The sequence below is a fragment of the Pelobates fuscus genome, chromosome 2 (assembly GCF_036172605.1).
Source record: "Pelobates fuscus isolate aPelFus1 chromosome 2, aPelFus1.pri, whole genome shotgun sequence".
Taxonomy (NCBI): Eukaryota; Metazoa; Chordata; class Amphibia; order Anura; family Pelobatidae; genus Pelobates; species Pelobates fuscus.
The window spans coordinates 388,524,969-388,543,737 of NC_086318.1; the positions used below are offsets into that span (position 1 = coordinate 388,524,969).

General features: G+C 43.9%; 1 long non-coding RNA gene across 1 annotated transcript; it reads left to right on the forward strand.

Moving 5' to 3' along the window:
• Window positions 1-1,128: 1,128 nt before the first annotated feature.
• Window positions 1,129-3,333, forward strand: LOC134587450 (uncharacterized). Its single transcript, XR_010086632.1, has 2 exons — window positions 1,129-2,080; window positions 2,127-3,333. It is a non-coding gene; the product is annotated as an uncharacterized LOC134587450 (long non-coding RNA).
• The last annotated feature ends 15,436 nt before the right edge of the window (window positions 3,334-18,769 follow it).

The following is an 18,769-nucleotide window of genomic DNA, read 5'->3' on the forward strand; positions in this document are numbered from 1 at the left end:
GTATGTGATTTCGTATTGTATATATTGTATGTTAGTGAATAATGCGATAAATGGGTTCACACTGCAGAATAATAATTAATGAAAGTTGGCTTTGAGACCTGTGAGTCAAATCAATAAACTTCACTACATCTGGTTCTTTAGCGGTTATGCAAAACATTTTAGTGTGTTGTGCAATCCTAATTAACCAAGAACTCTGTTTCACATTGTGTGTTTCTATGTCTTGTACTAGTTTCATTTTGAATTAGATACCATAGCTGTGGTGGCTGCTAATCCTTGGAGTCAGATATTTCTAAACATCATCATATTGCAAAACATTAGTGAAATGGTGAAATATGTAACCAAAATGGTTTGCATTTTGGTTGCTGAACAGAAAAGGCATACTAGATCCTATGGAACTTATACTTCTTTATAAGTTCTTTATACGTCATACTAATTCTTTCAAGAGGTTCTTAGTAAAAGTTCCAGGTCTGATTTAGGCACCTTGTCATTGTGAGCCTTGAGTCACCTGTGGTATTGAGAGAGAAATAACACATTAGATTACACATTTTCAACAGTGCCAATTTAATGCACCAGATTTTAAACACAGTGGGGGAGGGAGGGGGAAGTATTGCTGTAGAGTGGGGTGTTCATGCAGTGGGATGTAAAATTGCAAGGTTGGGGTTAATGCTGAGGACGCTTGGTTAATATAGCATGGTTTGGAGTTAATGCAACCAGTGTGGAGATTATAAATAGATTCCTGTAATACCCTGAATTCATTCAAGGATTTGATGTTATGGTGTGATTCATAGAACATGTAAGGGTTTAGAGTTGTATGTCACATGTTTTCTAGGGTAGTATTTTGGGATTAGATTGTATGGCCCCTCTCAAAGCATGTGAGATGGGCCCATACAATTTTCCTTTTGCCTAGAATCATTGTCTTTTTGGCCCCTAGCAATGCCCCTGTTAAAATAAAAAAAAATCGTCAGTGGATGGCAATTGGGTACATTATTGTAACAATTGCAGAGGCGTTGTCGATTCCAGTAAAATCACGGCTTATTCATGGAGAATGTTAAAATACGTTAAACAGTTATCTACGCTGCTTAATATATCGGTGAATTTAGTAGTTTTTACAGTAGTTTTTTAGTTTATTACTCCTCTCATAGCCATAGAACAAAATGTCTCTCACAGAAACGCTTAACTACACACATGAAATAGCAGAAGGCAAATGACGACACTCCCACCACACACTGCAAAGCAAAATGTGCTGTATGGAAGAGGTTAAATTATTTTGTGTTTTCCCCCGTCAGTCACCAAAATAGTAGAAACATGCCTTGGTTACATTGATGCTCTAGAGTAGACAAGTGCTATATTGCCTCCTTATTGCCACTCGATGTGAGAAAATGTGCTAATATCTGCACACACATCGTACTAAGCATTAAGGTTTTGCCTATATAAATAAACACATTTATTTGCTAGATTATTTTATCAGTGGGCACAAGAAGGCAGAAGGGTTGAGGTGTTCTTTCTTTTTTTTGTTTTAAGCTTCCTGAATTTGCACATTTTACTGTTTGTACTCTTCCCAGTGACTGAGCATCATGGGGGAAAAAAAGAGTCTCCAATAAAGAGATTTCAATAGATCTTCCTCTCACTGACTCTGTCCACTGACTCTTCTTGTTCTTCTCATCCAAATAAATGATTCTCGTACAACATCAGACGCGAGCAGCACCTGCTTGGCAAATGCTGCGCTTGTCCAATCAAATGCTTCTCAGAAGGAAGCATTGAATCCTGTGCTTCCCAATAAGCAAGGTTTAATATCCTCATGCATGTCAAACATCACATGACTTTGTGAAACTCGGTACTCACAGGGGAAGTGCCTTTAGTGGCTTTCCGGAAGACAGCAGCTAGAGGATATGTTTCAACATACAATCATAACATTGCTGTATCTACTAAACATCAATGCTTCGGAATGCTGGGTTAAAACTAAACGGCCACAGGACTGAGACCACATTATTGAGATTGTCAGGGTGCCTTTAGTAGTCTTTGAATCACAAGCCCTGTTTTCTTTGCACACACAATTTCCCTGTGTATCCTGTATTAGGAGGTCTGGATCTCCTGTATTAGGAGGTCTGGATCTCCTGTATTAGGAGGTCTGGATCTCCAGTATTAAGAGGTGTATACACGTTACACTAAAGTCACGTTAGGTGTTTTACCCGGGTTACTGGCACTTGTGGCAGTGTGAGTTTTTTTCTTACAATAATCAGCTGCACACAGCCTTCTTTTCCACACGACCCAAAGTATCTTGGCTGAGTGCAGAGCAGTTAAGCAATCCTGCTTGTTCCATATCAGACATACGTCAACATGCACATTTCTTAACCTCTGCTTGATCTTCTGTTCACCAGTTCCATTCTAGATTCTGATGTTTAGTAATTGCTGGGGGAATTTAGTTATATGATGAAATCATGTTTTATTTTCTTTTTATTTAATTGTAGCTGCAAAAAGTAACAATTAAATGACTGATTGTGGTAGATAACAAAAATTAATTTGCTAACTGGCCAACCAGTTTTCGGTCCAGCTCTTCGTGGTAGATAGAGACAATTGATTTAAAAAGCCTACGCCAGGGTATTTAAAAAACCTTCCAGCTGAGGTTAAAGTGCAACTCCCACAATCCTTAGCCAGACTCCCCTTTTCTGTAGGATCTCTGATGTGAGCAAATGTCAAATATATACATAACATCCGATTCATACATTTTAAACTAAACTAGCTTCAGAGATAAAGTAGATATTTTTTAATTTTTTTCAGATTGAGCATTTTGGCTTAAATTTTGAGTTGTCAACACCATTTTCACATACCATTCACTGTATATTAAATAAGCTTATTTATATTGAAATATCTGTGACCTTTGATGTTCAGAGATTTGATTTTATGGAAAGGCAGCTACAACGTTGACCTTAAACATATTTTAGAAATATTTGGTACCTTTTGTTTTCTTTCTTTATTACTTTTTAAATAGAACAAAAATTGTGAATGTTACGTTTTGCTGCTTAGTTTATGTTCCCCTTCTCTTCTACATATGCTGCAAATTGTCTTACAGATTGTGTATGTTACTCATTTAGCCATGGATTATAGAGATTTATTAGAACTAAACCAGCTTTTTTTCTGAATTCTTTTATATAATCCTATTAACTAAAATTATTTCTGTTTTGTATATCTGTGTTTTGTGTACGATGACCTTGTGTGTTTCTTCAAAAACTGGCATTTTAAAAATATCATTTATATGTGAAGGACAGGTGTTTTACCTCTGTGCTGCATAATGTCCATTATATAAAATTTATTAAAGTGTTATTTTTGTAACAATTGTAGTTGTGTCATTTTTAAATAATAACCTGTTACCTTTGCTAAGAGGTTTCTTGTTTATGCAAACTCATTTAATATGACCATATATGTATAGTTTTATAATTCTGGAAAAAAAAAAAAGTAAATTCCAGGTAATATGTTAGGGGTAGAACTGAGGAACAGTTAGTAGGTAAATAGGTAGATTAAATACAAAAATAGAAAATAATCTGCCAAATTAATCTGGAAATTTGAAGATTATGAGACCCTCAGAATTTGTCCATCAAAATAGAACTGCTCAATTACTTTAACAATCTTCACTACATATGTAACAGCAGAGGCAAAAGAAAATACACAGGGAAAAAAAGCATCCATATGTTGAAATCGAGTGTACCTATTCATGAAAACACAAGTCAAAGAAGAAAAACATTATGTGACTTGCTTTCTTGAGCTTTACAAATCTGATTAAAGAAATTCCCTCTAGACTGTTGGAATTTTCCATATAAGGTATCTATAATTACTACATCTGTTTAATAATTAACTTCCTTGAAGAGATCTGGGTATGAAGCAATAACACAGTCACTAACTCATTATATATATATTTTTTTTATTCTTTATTTTTGTTGTGCATGTTATAACAAAAGAGCTTGCACAGCCACGACAGCATGGGCAAGTACAATAATGACAGTAGAGAAAGACATCATCATGGCATATGTAAAACAGCACAAATTTTTTTAGTTAATGAGATCAATATGTTAACAGTTTATGCTCTTGTTTAGTTTAAGTGAGTTAGTAAGTTACACATGTCTGGGAAGAGTTTTCAGAGGAGTGACAAAGAAGGAAACAGGTTAAGTAAAGAGGCAGGCGGTGGATCTAGCACCTTTTTTAGGTAAGGTTATACATAGTATTGATTAAAATCGCTTAGGTATATTCAATACATGAAAAAACATTACAAACAAAACAAAAAAGAACATTACGAGTAAGGGTTAATGTTGGCACAGGAGCATAATAGGCATGAGTCATGCATTTGTTGTCAGTCTGGGTGTTCAGCTGTTGTAGCAGTTGGTGACATTCCAGGCTGATTATGCTCCTGTGCGGCAGTATGGTGGGGGCTTCAGCCGATACCCAGAGTTGGTAAGTCCCAGTTGCTGCCTTTGGGAGTCCCATCTTTGTTGACCCTGGGCATGATGTCTCTGCGTCGGGAGGTAGCTCCGGTAGAGCGCTGTGGGGTGTGCAGCCGCACAGCCGTATGTTTTGCGGCGTTGGCTGTAATGCGTTGGATCCTGTAGCACCTGGAAGCCGCTTTGAACGCCGGCGTGCAGGACGGTACAGCCTCTTGGACATGCATTCCCCAGGGTGCTGTGGGTGTATGGTGTGGTGCTGGAGTAAGTTTCTGCGGTCTCTTGTGAGGGTACTCCACGTGGTGAGTGCAGGTCGTCCGGAGGGAGATGAAATTACTTAGGGGTAGTCCCTGCTGGTGGGTACGACGCCTCACCTCCGGTCTTGGTTTGCGGCTACCGGGTTTGTATCGGGTCGCCCGCCTTCTCCTTCCCGCCTTTTTAACTTTGTTATTACCGCGGCCAGGAGCCGTGCGTCTTTGCTTGGCCTGTCCCTGGGTTGCCGCTGGTGGGGTTTTCACTCCAGTGCCTCCCTGGTAGTAGATTTTAGCCCAGAAGGCTGCAAACAAGCGATCCAGCCTTTCTTCTAGGGAGAGGTGCTGATGGTTGTTCAGGGGGTTACATGAGGTGTCCGCCATGATTGTTTGTGCTGCTCCGGTAATCTGGGGCTGGCACCGTTGTAGTCTTGCCTCTTTGTCACAAGCTTAGTTTGCTGGGATATCCCTCACCGGCCGGGGGGTGGAAGTGAGTATCCCGGGGAGACCTCCAGATGAGTGGCTACTGTCAGCGTGGGGATCGGCCGCCTCCCTTGCCTTGTCCGAGTAGGCCTCAGGTCTATCCCCGGTTAGAAGCCACTGTTTGCAGTCGAGATGCTTGGTGCCCGATTCTGCCGTGTGGGGCTTCTTTCTCCAGGTTGTTTAATCCACGATTAGATAGGTTTTTGCCCTGTTTTCATCTGATTATGAGCGGTTTTGGCACGGAGCTCTTCTCCTGTGCGACCTCTCAGCATGGTAGTTTGGCTCCGCCCCCCTCATTATCGTTTTATTAAACGTAATTCATATGTCATATTTAGATAGAAGGACGTCATTACACATGAGTTTAAAAACCAGAATGAGAAGATTTAGAAAAGTTTTATTTATAGATAAATGGGAAACAGGTGGGAAAGTGGAGAACTCACCACCAGAATGAACCTGCAGATACAATTGATTTGCATGGTCACTTACCCACTTTACACAGTGATTTGCATGGTCACTTACCCACTTTACATTGAAAGTCACAGCAACTTTTTAAATGTACGCCAGTATATCAGATTTGAAGCGGAAATTACAAGTTAAATCCTAGGGACGCCAGTTAGGTAAAATATTAAACAAACCTAATTCAGGAGGGGAGGGGGAGAAATAATGAACAACTATGTAAATATGCAGTTCTTGATTAGAACTTAGGTTTATATTACAAGCATTCTGCATGCAGTTCAACGTAGACTCGTAAGTAAAGGTGCACCAATGCCAGAAGAATTAGAGCTCTGTAAACTGCTATTGGGCTTTAGACAGACATTTAAGGCTCATAAACTGGGACGTGTAATCTGACTAGTCTGGGTGGATGTCAGGTTAGTCAATTTATGTCTGTAACTGAATACACACCTTTGATTTGCTTATTACTTTGGCAATGTAATTGATTATGTTTATTGTAACTATCTGCTAATGAAGGTCTTTCACAGTCAATCCTAATTCCATCAATTTACAGTGTCCCAATATCTACTGCCGCCCCACTACATGTGCTGCTAGTCAAATGGACCTAGGTGATCCCTGTAGTTTTCTCGCCTCTCCCAACTTTGGTGCATCAAGGTACAAAACATCCTGTCCCTGAGCGTGTGCAACCCCAATTTGGTCTACTAACAATGCCCGTTTTTCTGGGCAGGTTCCCCATCTCATCACGACAAGGCTCCACCAACCACGTCAGGCATTTTACCGCTGTCCTGAATCATTATCTCCCAATGATAGACTGTCTGACATTTAAACTCACATTAGCAACTGAAGATTCCATTTGCTCAAGTAACTTACATTCATATATTCAATACTCAATCTAATGTAGTCTTCTGCTTTCGTAGAGCTATACATGAGTTTTATTTTTTTTCATTTTTATATTTATAATTTTTATTGTAGCATAGCAATTGTACACTTAGTATCACACATAGTTTGCTACTTTTTAAAATGCAACCATTGCATGCATAAACATAGGTAAAAGGTAAACATAACAGTTTAGATAAAGCATAGGTACTGTGACATACTAATAGTTATATAAAAATTTCTGGCTTGTGGTTGCACAATTTTAGTAGGACATATTAGCATTTGCTTAGTGCAGATAGCTTCCTTTTGGGGGGTATGAGCAATCTGGGAGGTAGTGGTAGTGGTAATGCTGATTGTGGGTGGTCTTTTGGGTGGTGGGCCCGCTGGAGCAGGATTTGAAAGGTGGGGTCGGACTCAAAGCAAGGTGATAGTCCATGAGGTGTTCGACTGTGTTATGCAGTCCGGGTTATATCGTGCTTGCGACATTCAGGTTTGCGGCTGAGGTGTGCCTGCGGCACCGCTCGTTCTCGGGAAGAAGGGTTTGACTCTCTTGACGTCCCATATTCTGGACGTGGTCGCCGGCGTCTTTGCTGCGGAGGTAATGCCTGTAATGGTTTCCAGGGATATTCCAAAGGTTTGCAGAAAAGCGACTGAGTCACTAGCTTGGGTGATGTGAGCAGGGCCGGCCTTAGGCATTTAGACGCCCTGTGCGAAAAATCTTCACCGCGCCCCCCCCCCGTCATCCATGTATGCTGTAATGTTTGTGTTGTCTGTGTATGTGATAGTAGGTGTGATGACTGTGTGTGATATGTATGCTATGTGTGATATTTGTAATGGGTGTATTAACAGTGTGTGATATGCGTGTATTGGTTGTATGTGACACACACACAGTCAGACGGCCATACACACACACACACACAGGCAGACAGTCATACACACACACAAAGGCAGACAGTCTCACACACACACACACACAGGCAGACAGTCAGTCATACACACAGACAGACAGTAATACACACAGACACACAGAGGCAGTCAGTCATACAGACAGTAATACACACAGACACACACAGAGGCAGACAGTAATACACACAGACACACACAGTCATACACACAGACACACACAGAGGCAGTGTCAGGATCGGGACAGGGATCCAACACGCAGAGTACGAACAGGAGAGATGTACGCATACCGGACCTTAGAATGGCCGGACTAACGAAGGAGAGAGCAGAGAATAGTCAGAGACAAGCCGGGGTCGAGGGAACGAGAGAACAGGTAAGCTAGAGACAAGCCGAGGTCAAAGGACACAAGAGGTAAACAGGAACGATAGTACAAGCCGAGTCAAAACCAAATAGAACAATAAACATAAGAGCACTGAGGAACCAGACAAGCTAGAACCACGACAGGGCAATGAACCATTACACACATCCCTCTTTTATACCCCGGTTCTTTAATTGATGACTCCGCCCTTGCCGAGCCCTGATTGGTTGTTCCGAACTAGATTGACAGGTCGGGATGTGATTGCCGTCATGACGTCGACTCCTGAGCGTCGTGTCATAAAAGGAAGCGGGACTCTCGCGGCCGGCGTGGGAATGACTATGAGAGCTGTGAGGATTGGATGAATCAGCCCCGCTGAGAGAACGGCCGTCGGAAAGTCTAACCTCCTCCGAGGTAGAGACTTCAGGTACCCTGACAGTACCCCCCCCTCAGAAACGCCTACCGGGCGGAAGGAACCGGGGCGAGACGGAAAGCGAGCATGAAAAGCCCTGAGAAGGCGAGGAGCATGCACATCCTCCTGGACCACCCAAGACCTCTCCTCAGGACCATATCCTTTCCAGTCAACAAGATATTGCACCTTCCCCCGAGAAATCCGAGAATCGAGGATGGAATTGATCTCATACTCCTCCTGACCCTCAACCTGGACAGAACGAGGGGAAGGCACAGTGGAGGAAAACCTGTTACATACCAAAGGCTTCAATAAAGAAACATGAAAGGAGTTTGGGATGCGTAAAGCAGGCGGAAGAGCCAGGCGATATGCAACAGGATTTATCCGAGACAGAACCCTGTAAGGGCCTATGTAACGAGGAGCAAATTTCGTGGAAGGAACTTTCAAGCGGATGTTTCTGGTACTCAACCATACCCTATCACCCGGAGAGAATACAGGAGCCACCCTTCTGCGTTTGTCAGCGTGTCGTTTGGACACCATGGAATTATGAATAAGGATTTGTCGAGTCTGATCCCACAACTTCCTCAGATTGGCAACATGAATATCAACCGACGGTATCCCCTGGGAGGGGGAGGCCGACGGAAGAACGGAAGGATGAAAGCCATAATTCATGAAAAAGGGGCTAGAACGAGTAGAATCGCAAACACTGTTGTTGTGCGCAAACTCCGCCCAAGGAATCAGACCGACCCAATCGTCCTGGTGTTCAGAAACAAAACAGCGCAAGAACTGTTCAACCTTTTGGTTGGTGCGTTCGGCAGCCCCATTGGACTGGGGATGATAGGCAGAGGAAAAATTTAATTTGATACCAAGCTGGGAACAGAAGGATCTCCAAAACCGGGAAACAAATTGGGAACCTCTATCAGAAACGATTTCAGAAGGAATCCCATGTAAACGAAAAATCTCCCTCGCGAAAATTTCAGCCAATTCGGGAGAAGAGGGCAATTTGAGCAGAGGTACAAAATGAGCCATTTTGGTAAACCTGTCAATTACTGTGAGGATAACCGTATGTTTTTTAGAAACCGGTAAATCAACGATGAAGTCCATAGCCAGACAAGACCATGGTTTCACAGGAATTTCTAGGGGGTGCAAAAGCCCACATGGAAGCGTATGAGGTTGTTTAGTCCTCATACAGACATCACATGCCCCGACGAATTCCTCAAGATCCTTACGTAATGAAGGCCACCAGAAATCTTTAGAAATCAAAGAACATGACTTGCGTATGCCAGGATGTCCGGCAAATTTACTGTTATGAAAACACTGCATAAGTTCCAGTTGGAGTTTAGGAGGAACGAAGTAACGGTCCCCCGGAATAGGTCCGGGTGCCAGATGTTGTAACTTCTTGATCTCATCCAGCAACGGAGAGTGAATCTTAATGCTAGTGCTGGCAACAATATTACGCTTAGGAACTATAGAAGAAAAAACCATATCAGGCATAGTAGAAGGTTCGTGTTGGCGGGACAATGCATCGGCCTTAGAATTCTTAGAACCAGGTCTATAAGTGAGAACATAGTTGAAATGAGTAAGGAACAAAGACCAACGAGCCTGCCTGGCAGATAATCGCTTGGCTTCCCCTATATATGACAAATTCTTGTGATCCGTCAAAATAGTAATCGGGTGTAAAGTCCCTTCCAACAAATGTCTCCACTCCTTCAAAGCCAAAATTACCGCTAACAGTTCCCTGTCACCAATATCATACCTGCTCTCAGGCCCAGACAATTTCCTGAAAAAAAAAACACATGGATGCAGTGGTTTATTCAAACTTAACCTTTGGGACAGAATAGCGCCTACACCTGTCTCTGACGCGTCTACCTCGAGTAAGAAAGGCAAGGAAGTGTCTGGATAAAATAATATCGGTGCTGAGGCAAACTGTTCCTTGAGAGTACTGAAAGCAACAAGCGCTTCTGGAGACCATGTCTTAGTATCAGCACCCTGTTTAGTCATGTTGGTAATAGGAGCGATAATAGACGAGTACCCCTTAATGAAGCGCCTATAGTAATTCGAGAAACCAATAAACCTCTGAATGGCCTTGAGTCCCTTGGGCAATGGCCAATCCAAGATAGATTGGAGTTTAACAGGGTCCATCTTAAACCCCTCTCCAGAAATAACGTAACCAAGAAAATTTACCTGAGATTGGTCAAAGCTACACTTCTCCAATTTGCAGTACAACCCATGCTGTAGAAGTTTATGCAATACCCTTCTGACTTGTTTGTGATGAATCTCAGACTCTTTAGAATGTATTAGTATATCATCCAAATAAACTATAACACATTCATGTTGAAATTCCCTAAGAACCTCATTAATCAAGTCCTGGAATACAGCAGGGGCATTGCAAAGCCCGAAGGGCATTACCGTGTACTCATAGTGGCCATACCGGGTATTGAAAGCCGTTTTCCATTCATCACCCTGCTGAATTCTCCCCAAGTTATAAGCTCCCCTCAGATCTAACTTGGTAAAAATCTTAGAACCTTTCAGGCGATCAAATAGCTCAGTAATTAGGGGGATCGGATAAGCATTTCTGATTGTTATTTTGTTCAAGCCCCGATAATCAATGCAAGGCCGTAGTGTGCCGTCTTTTTTATCTACAAAAAAGAAACCAGCTCCGGCTGGAGAAGAGGATCTCCTAATAAAGCCTTTGTCTAGATTCTCCTGAATGTACTCCTCTAAGACTAAGTTCTCCTTAGTGGATAGAGGATATACATTGCCCCTCGGGGGCATAGTAAAAGGGAGGAGATTAATCTTACAATCAAAGGACCTGTGTGGGGGTAAAGTATCAGCCTTCCTCTTATCAAAGACTGCCTTTAAATCCTGGTATTGGGAAGGTATCTGTAAATCTGTGGGCTTGTTAGAGTTACTAGGTGTGTCCACTAGGCACAACGGTGAGACTTTCTGTACACAACCTTTCTGGCAACCTTGACCCCAAGAGACTATTTGTCAGGGTACCTGAAGTCTCTACCTCTGGGAGAGGTAGAGACTTAGACGTCTATCCATCCGGACGGTCTGTTTCCCCTGTTCCTCGCGGTCCACCCGGTCACATAAACGCCGGCCGCGAGGGAGTCACTTCCTTTTGTAGCATGACGTCCGGAAGTCGACGTCATGACGCCAACCCGGAACGACCTGTCACTCAATTGTTTGGAGACTAATCAGGACTCGTCGGAGGCGTGTCTACCCTTCTGAGCCAGGGTATTTAACAGTGCTTCTCTCATTTGCTCATTGCCCTGTCGTGGTTCTAGCCTGCCTAGTCACACAGTGCTCTGGTATTTTCAGTTATCCCTTTGGTTCCGACCCGGCTTGTTTGACTTACTCTGTTTACCTCTGTTATCCTTGACCCGGCTTTTTCCTCGCTTACCTGTCCTCTCGTTCCCTCGACCTCGGCTTGTCTCTGACCATTCTCTATATTCTCCGTACGTTAGTCCGGCCATTCTAAGGTCCGGTATACGTATCCTGTACCTGTTTGTACTCTGCGTGTTGGATCCCTGTCCCGATCCTGACATTACGACAGGGCCAATGGATCCTGCAAGTACAAACAGTCAGCTTGGCCCCTCTGATCCTAGGTTCGAAGCCATGGAACACAGAATGGATCAAATGGCCCTAGCGCTACAGGCGTTATTATCTCGTGCCAATAATCCACCAGAGGAGACACGTTCTACTTCTATCTCCCCTGTAAGTTCTGGCCTAGAGGTAGCCACTGTAGGTGCCTCCTCCCGCATTACCCCACCAGTACGTTATGGTGGTTCACCTGAGAAGTGTCGTGGTTTTTTAAACCAGATTAGTATCCACTTTGAATTGCAACCTCGTTCCTATCCTACAGATAGGGCAAAGTTGGATTTATTATCACCTTACTCATTGAGAAAGCTCTGAGATGGGCCAACCCACTATGGGAGAACGATAACCCGTTAGTATATAATTATAATGCCTTTGTAGCTGCCTTTAGAAGAACTTTTGACTCCCCTGGTAGAAAGGTCAATGCAGCCAGATTACTGTTGCGCCTGAGACAGGAGAACCGAACACTTGTGGATTATGCACTAGAGTTCAGGTCTCTGGCGTCAGAAGTTAAGTGGAATGAGCAGGCTTATATAGATGTATTTTTGAACGGGCTATCAGACGTAATCCTTGATGAGGTTGCTACTAGAGAACTCCCTGAAAATTTGGAGGATTTAATTTCGTTCATTTCTCGTATTGATGAGCGTTTAAGAGAGAGACAAAACACTCGAGAGAGGATCCTTAGACCTTCCTTTAAGTTAGCTCCCGCATTTCAAAGTCCTGATTCCACTACCTCACTGTTTCCTGAACCTATGCAGATAGGCAATACTCGCCTCTCAGAGGAAGAGAGACAGTACAGGAGAAGAGAGGGATTATGCATGTATTGTGGAGTCAGAGGTCACTTACGCCTGAATTGTCCTACTCGCTCGGGAAACGCTCGCACCTAAGTTTCTCTAGAGGACAGGCCTTGGGTGTTTCTATTTTGTCCTCTACTCATAATTATAAAGATCACAGGCTTCTGCTACCAGTTTCTTTAACTTGGGAGAAGGGAGTACTAAAGACTATGGCTTTGATAGATTCCGGAACTGCTGAGAATTTTATCGACCAAGCCTTTGCTACTAAACACACTATCCCATCCCAGTTAAGGGATACACCCTTGGCCGTTGAGGCCATAGATGGTAGACCTTTACTTGAGCCTGTTATCTTCCGTGAGACCATACCCGTTAACTTAACTGTTGGTATCTTACACGAGGAGAAGTTATCACTTATGCTCATTTCGTCCCCTTCTGTCCCCATAGTCCTGGGGTACCCTTGGTTAAAAAGACATAACCCTATTATCGATTGGGAGTTAGGGGAGATACTCTCATGGGGTCAGGGCTGCCAGGAGAGGTGTTTACGCAGGGTTTCTCCATTGGCTGTAATAAACACACCAGGTACTTCCACTCAGTCTACAGAGGGACAGATACCGTCTCTCTACCAGGACTTAAAAGCAGTATTTGACAAGAAGAATGCTGATACCTTACCTCCACACATTTTGATTGTAAAATTAAGCTTCTACCTGGTACTATGCCTCCGAGGGGCAATGTATATCCTCTATCCACTCAAGAGAACTCAGTTCTAGAGGAATATATTCGTGAGAATCTAGAAAAAGGATTCATTAGGAGATCCTCTTCTCCCGCCGGGGCTGGTTTTTTTTTCGTTAAAAAGAAGGATGGTACTCTTGTATTGATTACCGAGGTTTGAATAAGATAACCATCAGAAATGCCTATCCGATTCCTTTGATTACCGAGCTGTTTGATCGTTTAAAGGGCTCTAAAATTTTCACCAAGTTAGATCTCAGAGGGGCGTATAACTTGGTGAGAATCCAGCATGGACACGAGTGGATGACAGCGTTCAATACCCGTTATGGTCACTATGAATACGCGGTTATGCCATTTGGTCTTTGTAATGCTCCGGCAGTATTTCAGGATTTGATTAATGAAGTTCTTAGGGAGTTTCAACATGATTGTGTTATTGTATACCTGGATGACATACTTATACACTCTAGGGAGATTGAGACCCACCACAGACAAGTCAGAAAGGTATTGCACAAACTTCTGCAACATGGCTTATACTGTAAATTGGAGAAATGCAGTTTTGACCAGTCTCAGATAGACTTTCTTGGTTACGTGATCTCTGGGGAAGGCTTTAAGATGGATCCTGACAAACTCCAATCTATTTTAGATTGGCCATTGCCTAAGGGACTCAAGGCGATTCAGAGGTTTATTGGTTTCTCTAATTATTATAGGCGCTTTATTAAGGGATACTCTTCTATTATTGAGCCTATTACCAATATGACCAAACAAGGGGCTGATACTAAGACCTGGTCTACTGAGGCCCTTGTTGCTTTCAAGACTCTCAAGGAACTTTTTGCTTCTGCCCCAATTTTAGTCCATCCTGATACGACTCTGCCGTTCCTACTCGAGGTCGATGCCTCTGAGACGGGAGTAGGTGCTGTTCTGTCACAAAGGTTAGGGGTGGACAAACCGTTACACCCTTGTGTTTTTTTCTCTAAGAAACTATCTGGTCCTGAAAGCAGATATGACATCGGTGACAGGGAACTGTTAGCGGTCATTATGGCTCTAAAGGAGTGGAGACATTTATTAGAAGGGACCTTACATCCTGTTACGATTCTAACGGACCACAAGAACTTGTCCTATATTGGGGAGGCTAAGCGCCTATCCGCCAGGCAAGCTTGTTGGTCCTTATTCCTGACTCACTTCAATTATGTGCTTACTTATACACCTGGTTCTAAGAACTCTAAAGCCGATGCTTTATCTCGCCAATATGAACCGTCCACTATAGCTGAGCCAGTTCTTTCCTCGATAGTTCCTAAATGTAATATCATCGCTAACACGAATCTCAGGATTCATTCTCTGTTGCTTGCTGAGATCATGAAGTTACAACATCTAGCTCCTAAACAGACTCCTGGGGATAGACACTTCGTTCCTCCTGCTCTCCAACTGGAAGTGTTACGGTGTTTCCACAACAGCAAGGTAGCTGGGCATCCTGGCATTCGCAAGACGTTTGCTTTAATCTCCAAAGATTTCTGGTGGCCTGCTTTACGTAAGGATGTTAAGGATTTCATCGGTACGTGTGAGGTCTGTACTAAGACTAAGCAACCTCATACGCTCCCATGTGGATTTCTGCATCCCTTAGAGGTTCCAGAGAAGCCATGGTCCTGTTTAGCTATGGACTTCATTGTCGATTTACCCATCTCTAAAAAACAGACTGTTATCCTCACCGTGGTTGACAGATTCACCAATATGGCTCACTTCGTTCCTCTGCCTAAACGCCCGTCTTCCCCCGAATTGGCAGAGATATTCGCAAGGGAGATTTTTCGTTTACATGGGATACCCTCCCAAATTGTGTCTGACAGAGGTTCCCAATTTGTTTCCCGTTTTTGGAGGTCCTTCTGCTCTCAACTGGGTATCAAATTAAATTACTCTTCTGCCTATCATCCTCAGTCTAACGGAGCTGCTGAACGCACCAACCAAAAGATTGAACAATATTTACGTTGTTTTGTTTCTGAACACCAGGACGATTGGGTTGGTTTGATTCCTTGGGCGGAGTTTGCACACAACAATCTCGTTTGTGATTCTACTCATTCAAGCCCCTTCTTCATGAATTATGGCTTTCATCCATCTATTCTTCCCTCGGCTTCTCCTTCCCAAGGGTTACCGTCGGTTGATGTTCATGTTGCCAATTTGAGGAAGTTGTGGGATCAGACTCGACAAATTCTTCTGCACAATTCTATGCTGGTTAAGAAACACGCTGATAAACGTAGAAGGGCGGCTCCGGTGTTTGTTCCAGGTGATAGAGTATGGTTGAGTACAAGAAACATTCGTTTAAAAGTGCCTTCCATGAAGTTCGCGCCTCGTTATATTGGACCTTACAGGGTGCTGACTCGAATTAACCCAGTTGCGTATCGTCTAGCTCTTCCATCTGCCTTACGCATCCCTAACTCATTTCATGTTTCATTGCTGAAACCACTAGTCTGTAACAGATTTTCCTCCACGGTCTCCTCCCCCCGCCCTGTTCAGGTGGAGGGTCAGGAGGAGTATGAGGTTAACGCTATCATCGATTCTCGAATCTCCCGGGGGAGAGTACAATATCTGGTCGATTGGAAGGGATATGGTCCTGAGGAGAGGAGTTGGGTGCCTCAAGAGGATGTTCATGCTCCTCGTCTCCGCAGGGCGTTTCACTTCCGCTTCCCATCTCGTCCCGGTTCATTCCGCCCGGTGGGCGTATCTGAGAGGGGGGGTACTGTCAGGGTACCTGAAGTCTCTACCTCTGGGAGAGGTAGAGACTTAGACGTCTATCCATCCGGACGGTCTGTTTCCCCTGTTCCTCGCGGTCCACCCGGTCACATAAACGCCGGCCGCGAGGGAGTCACTTCCTTTTGTAGCATGACGTCCGGAAGTCGACGTCATGACGCCAACCCGGAACGACCTGTCACTCAATTGTTTGGAGACTAATCAGGACTCGTCGGAGGCGTGTCTACCCTTCTGAGCCAGGGTATTTAACAGTGCTTCTCTCATTTGCTCATTGCCCTGTCGTGGTTCTAGCCTGCCTAGTCACACAGTGCTCTGGTATTTTCAGTTATCCCTTTGGTTCCGACCCGGCTTGTTTGACTTACTCTGTTTACCTCTGTTATCCTTGACCCGGCTTGTTCCTCGCTTACCTGTCCTCTCGTTCCCTCGACCTCGGCTTGTCTCTGACCATTCTCTATATTCTCCGTACGTTAGTCCGGCCATTCTAAGGTCCGGTATACGTATCCTGTACCTGTTTGTACTCTGCGTGTTGGATCCCTGTCCCGATCCTGACACTATTTCACCTTGTTCCCAATCAATAGTAGGGTTATGCTTTTTAAGCCAGGGATACCCCAAAACTATAGGAACTGAAGGGGATGAGATAAGCATGAGAGAAATCTCCTCCTCGTGTAAAATACCAATGGTTAGTTTAACTGGTAAAGTTTCACGAGAAATAACTGGATCTAATAACGGTCTACCATCTATGGCCTCAACGGCCAAGGGAGTCTCCTTTAACTGAGATGGGATAGAATGTTTCTTGACAAAGGTTTGATCAATAAAGCTTTCAGCTGCTCCGGAATCTATTAATGCCATAGCTTTAAGTACTCCCTTTTCCCAAGTTAAAGAAACCTGTAATAGTAGCCTATGATCCCTGTAATCATAAGTAGAGGACAAAATAGAAACACCCAAGGCCTGTCCTCTGGAGAAACTTAGGTGCGAGCGTTTCCCGGACGGTTAGGGCAATTAAGGCGTAGGTGGCCTCCTACTCCACAATACATACACCGACCCTCCCTTTTCCTATATTGTCTTTCATTCTCTGAAAGGTGAGAGTTACCAATCTGCATAGGTTCTGGGAGAGCTAGAATAGTAGATTCAGAATTCTGAAATGCGGGAATTAGTCTTAAGGAAGATCTATAACCATTATCACGAGTGTTCTGCCTCTGTCTCATGCGTTCATCTATACGAGAAATAAATTAAATTAATTCCTCTAAATTTTCAGGAAGATCCCTTGTGGCAACCTCGTCTAAGATCGCATCTGACAATCCGTTCAGAAATACGTCCATATAGGCTTGTTCATTCCACTTGACCTCTGCCGCCAAGGATCTGAACTCTAGCGCATAATCCACAAGGGTTAGACTATGCTGTCTAAGACGTAATAGTAATCTAGCAGCACTGGCCTTTCTCCCTGGGGGATCAAAAGTCCTCCTAAAAGTAGTAATGAAAGCATTATAGTTATAGACTACTGGATTATCATTCTCCCACAGAGGGTTAGCCCATCTAAGAGCTTTGTCAATGAGTAGCGATATTATGAATCCAACCTTCGCCCTGTCTGTAGGGTAGGCGCGAGGTTGTAATTCAAAATGAATTCCTATCTGGTTTAGGAAACCACGACAAGTATCCAGAGCACCGCCATACCGTAAAGGGGAAGTAACACGGGAAGAAGTTCCCCCTGTGGCTACCTCTAGGCCTGTGTTAGCAAGAGAGATAGATGGAGTACGCATCTCCTCTGCTTGATTACTTGGATGGCATAGTAATGCTTGCAGTGCTAGAGCCATTTGGTCCATGGCTTCAAACCTCGAGTCAGGCGAACCAAGCTGAGCGTTTGTACCTGCAGGATCCATGGCCCTGTCGTAATGTCAGGATCGGGACAGGGATCCAACACGCAGAGTACGAACAGGAGAGATGTACGTATACCGGACCTTAGAATGGCCGGACTAACGAAGGAGAGAGCAGAGAATAGTCAGAGACAAGCCGGGGTCGAGGGAACGAGAGAACAGGTAAGCGAGAGACAAGCCGAGGTCAAAGGACACGAGAGGTAAACAGGAACGATAGTACAAGCCGAGTCAAAACCAAATAGAACAATAAACATAAGAGCACTGAGGAACCAGACAAGCTAGAACCACGACAGGGCAATGAACCATTACACACATCCCTCTTTTATACCCCGGTTCTTTAATTGATGACTCCGCCCTTGCCGAGCCCTGATTGGTTGTTCCGAACTAGATTGACAGGTCGGGATGTGATTGCCGTCATGACGTCGACTCCTGAGCATCGTGTCATAAAAGGAAGCGGGACTCTCGCGGCCGGCGTGGGAATGACTATGAGAGCTGTGAGGATTGGATGAATCAGCCCCGCTGAGAGAACGGCCGTCGGGAAGTCTAACCTCCTCCGAGGTAGAGACTTCAGGTACCCTGACAGGCAGACAGTCATATACACACACACACACGCAGACAGTCATACACACAGACACACACAGGCAGACATAGGCGTGCGCAGCCTATTGCATTAGGGTGTGCACCCTAAAGCACAAACACACGCCGCGTGTATATGTATGTGTGTATATATATATATATATATATATATATATAATTTACACACACACACACACACACACACACACACACACACTGCTGTGTGTGTGTGTGTGTGTGTAAGGGCGCTGTGTGTGTGTGTGTGTGTGCTGTATGTGTGTGTGTGCTGTATGTGTGTGGGTGCTG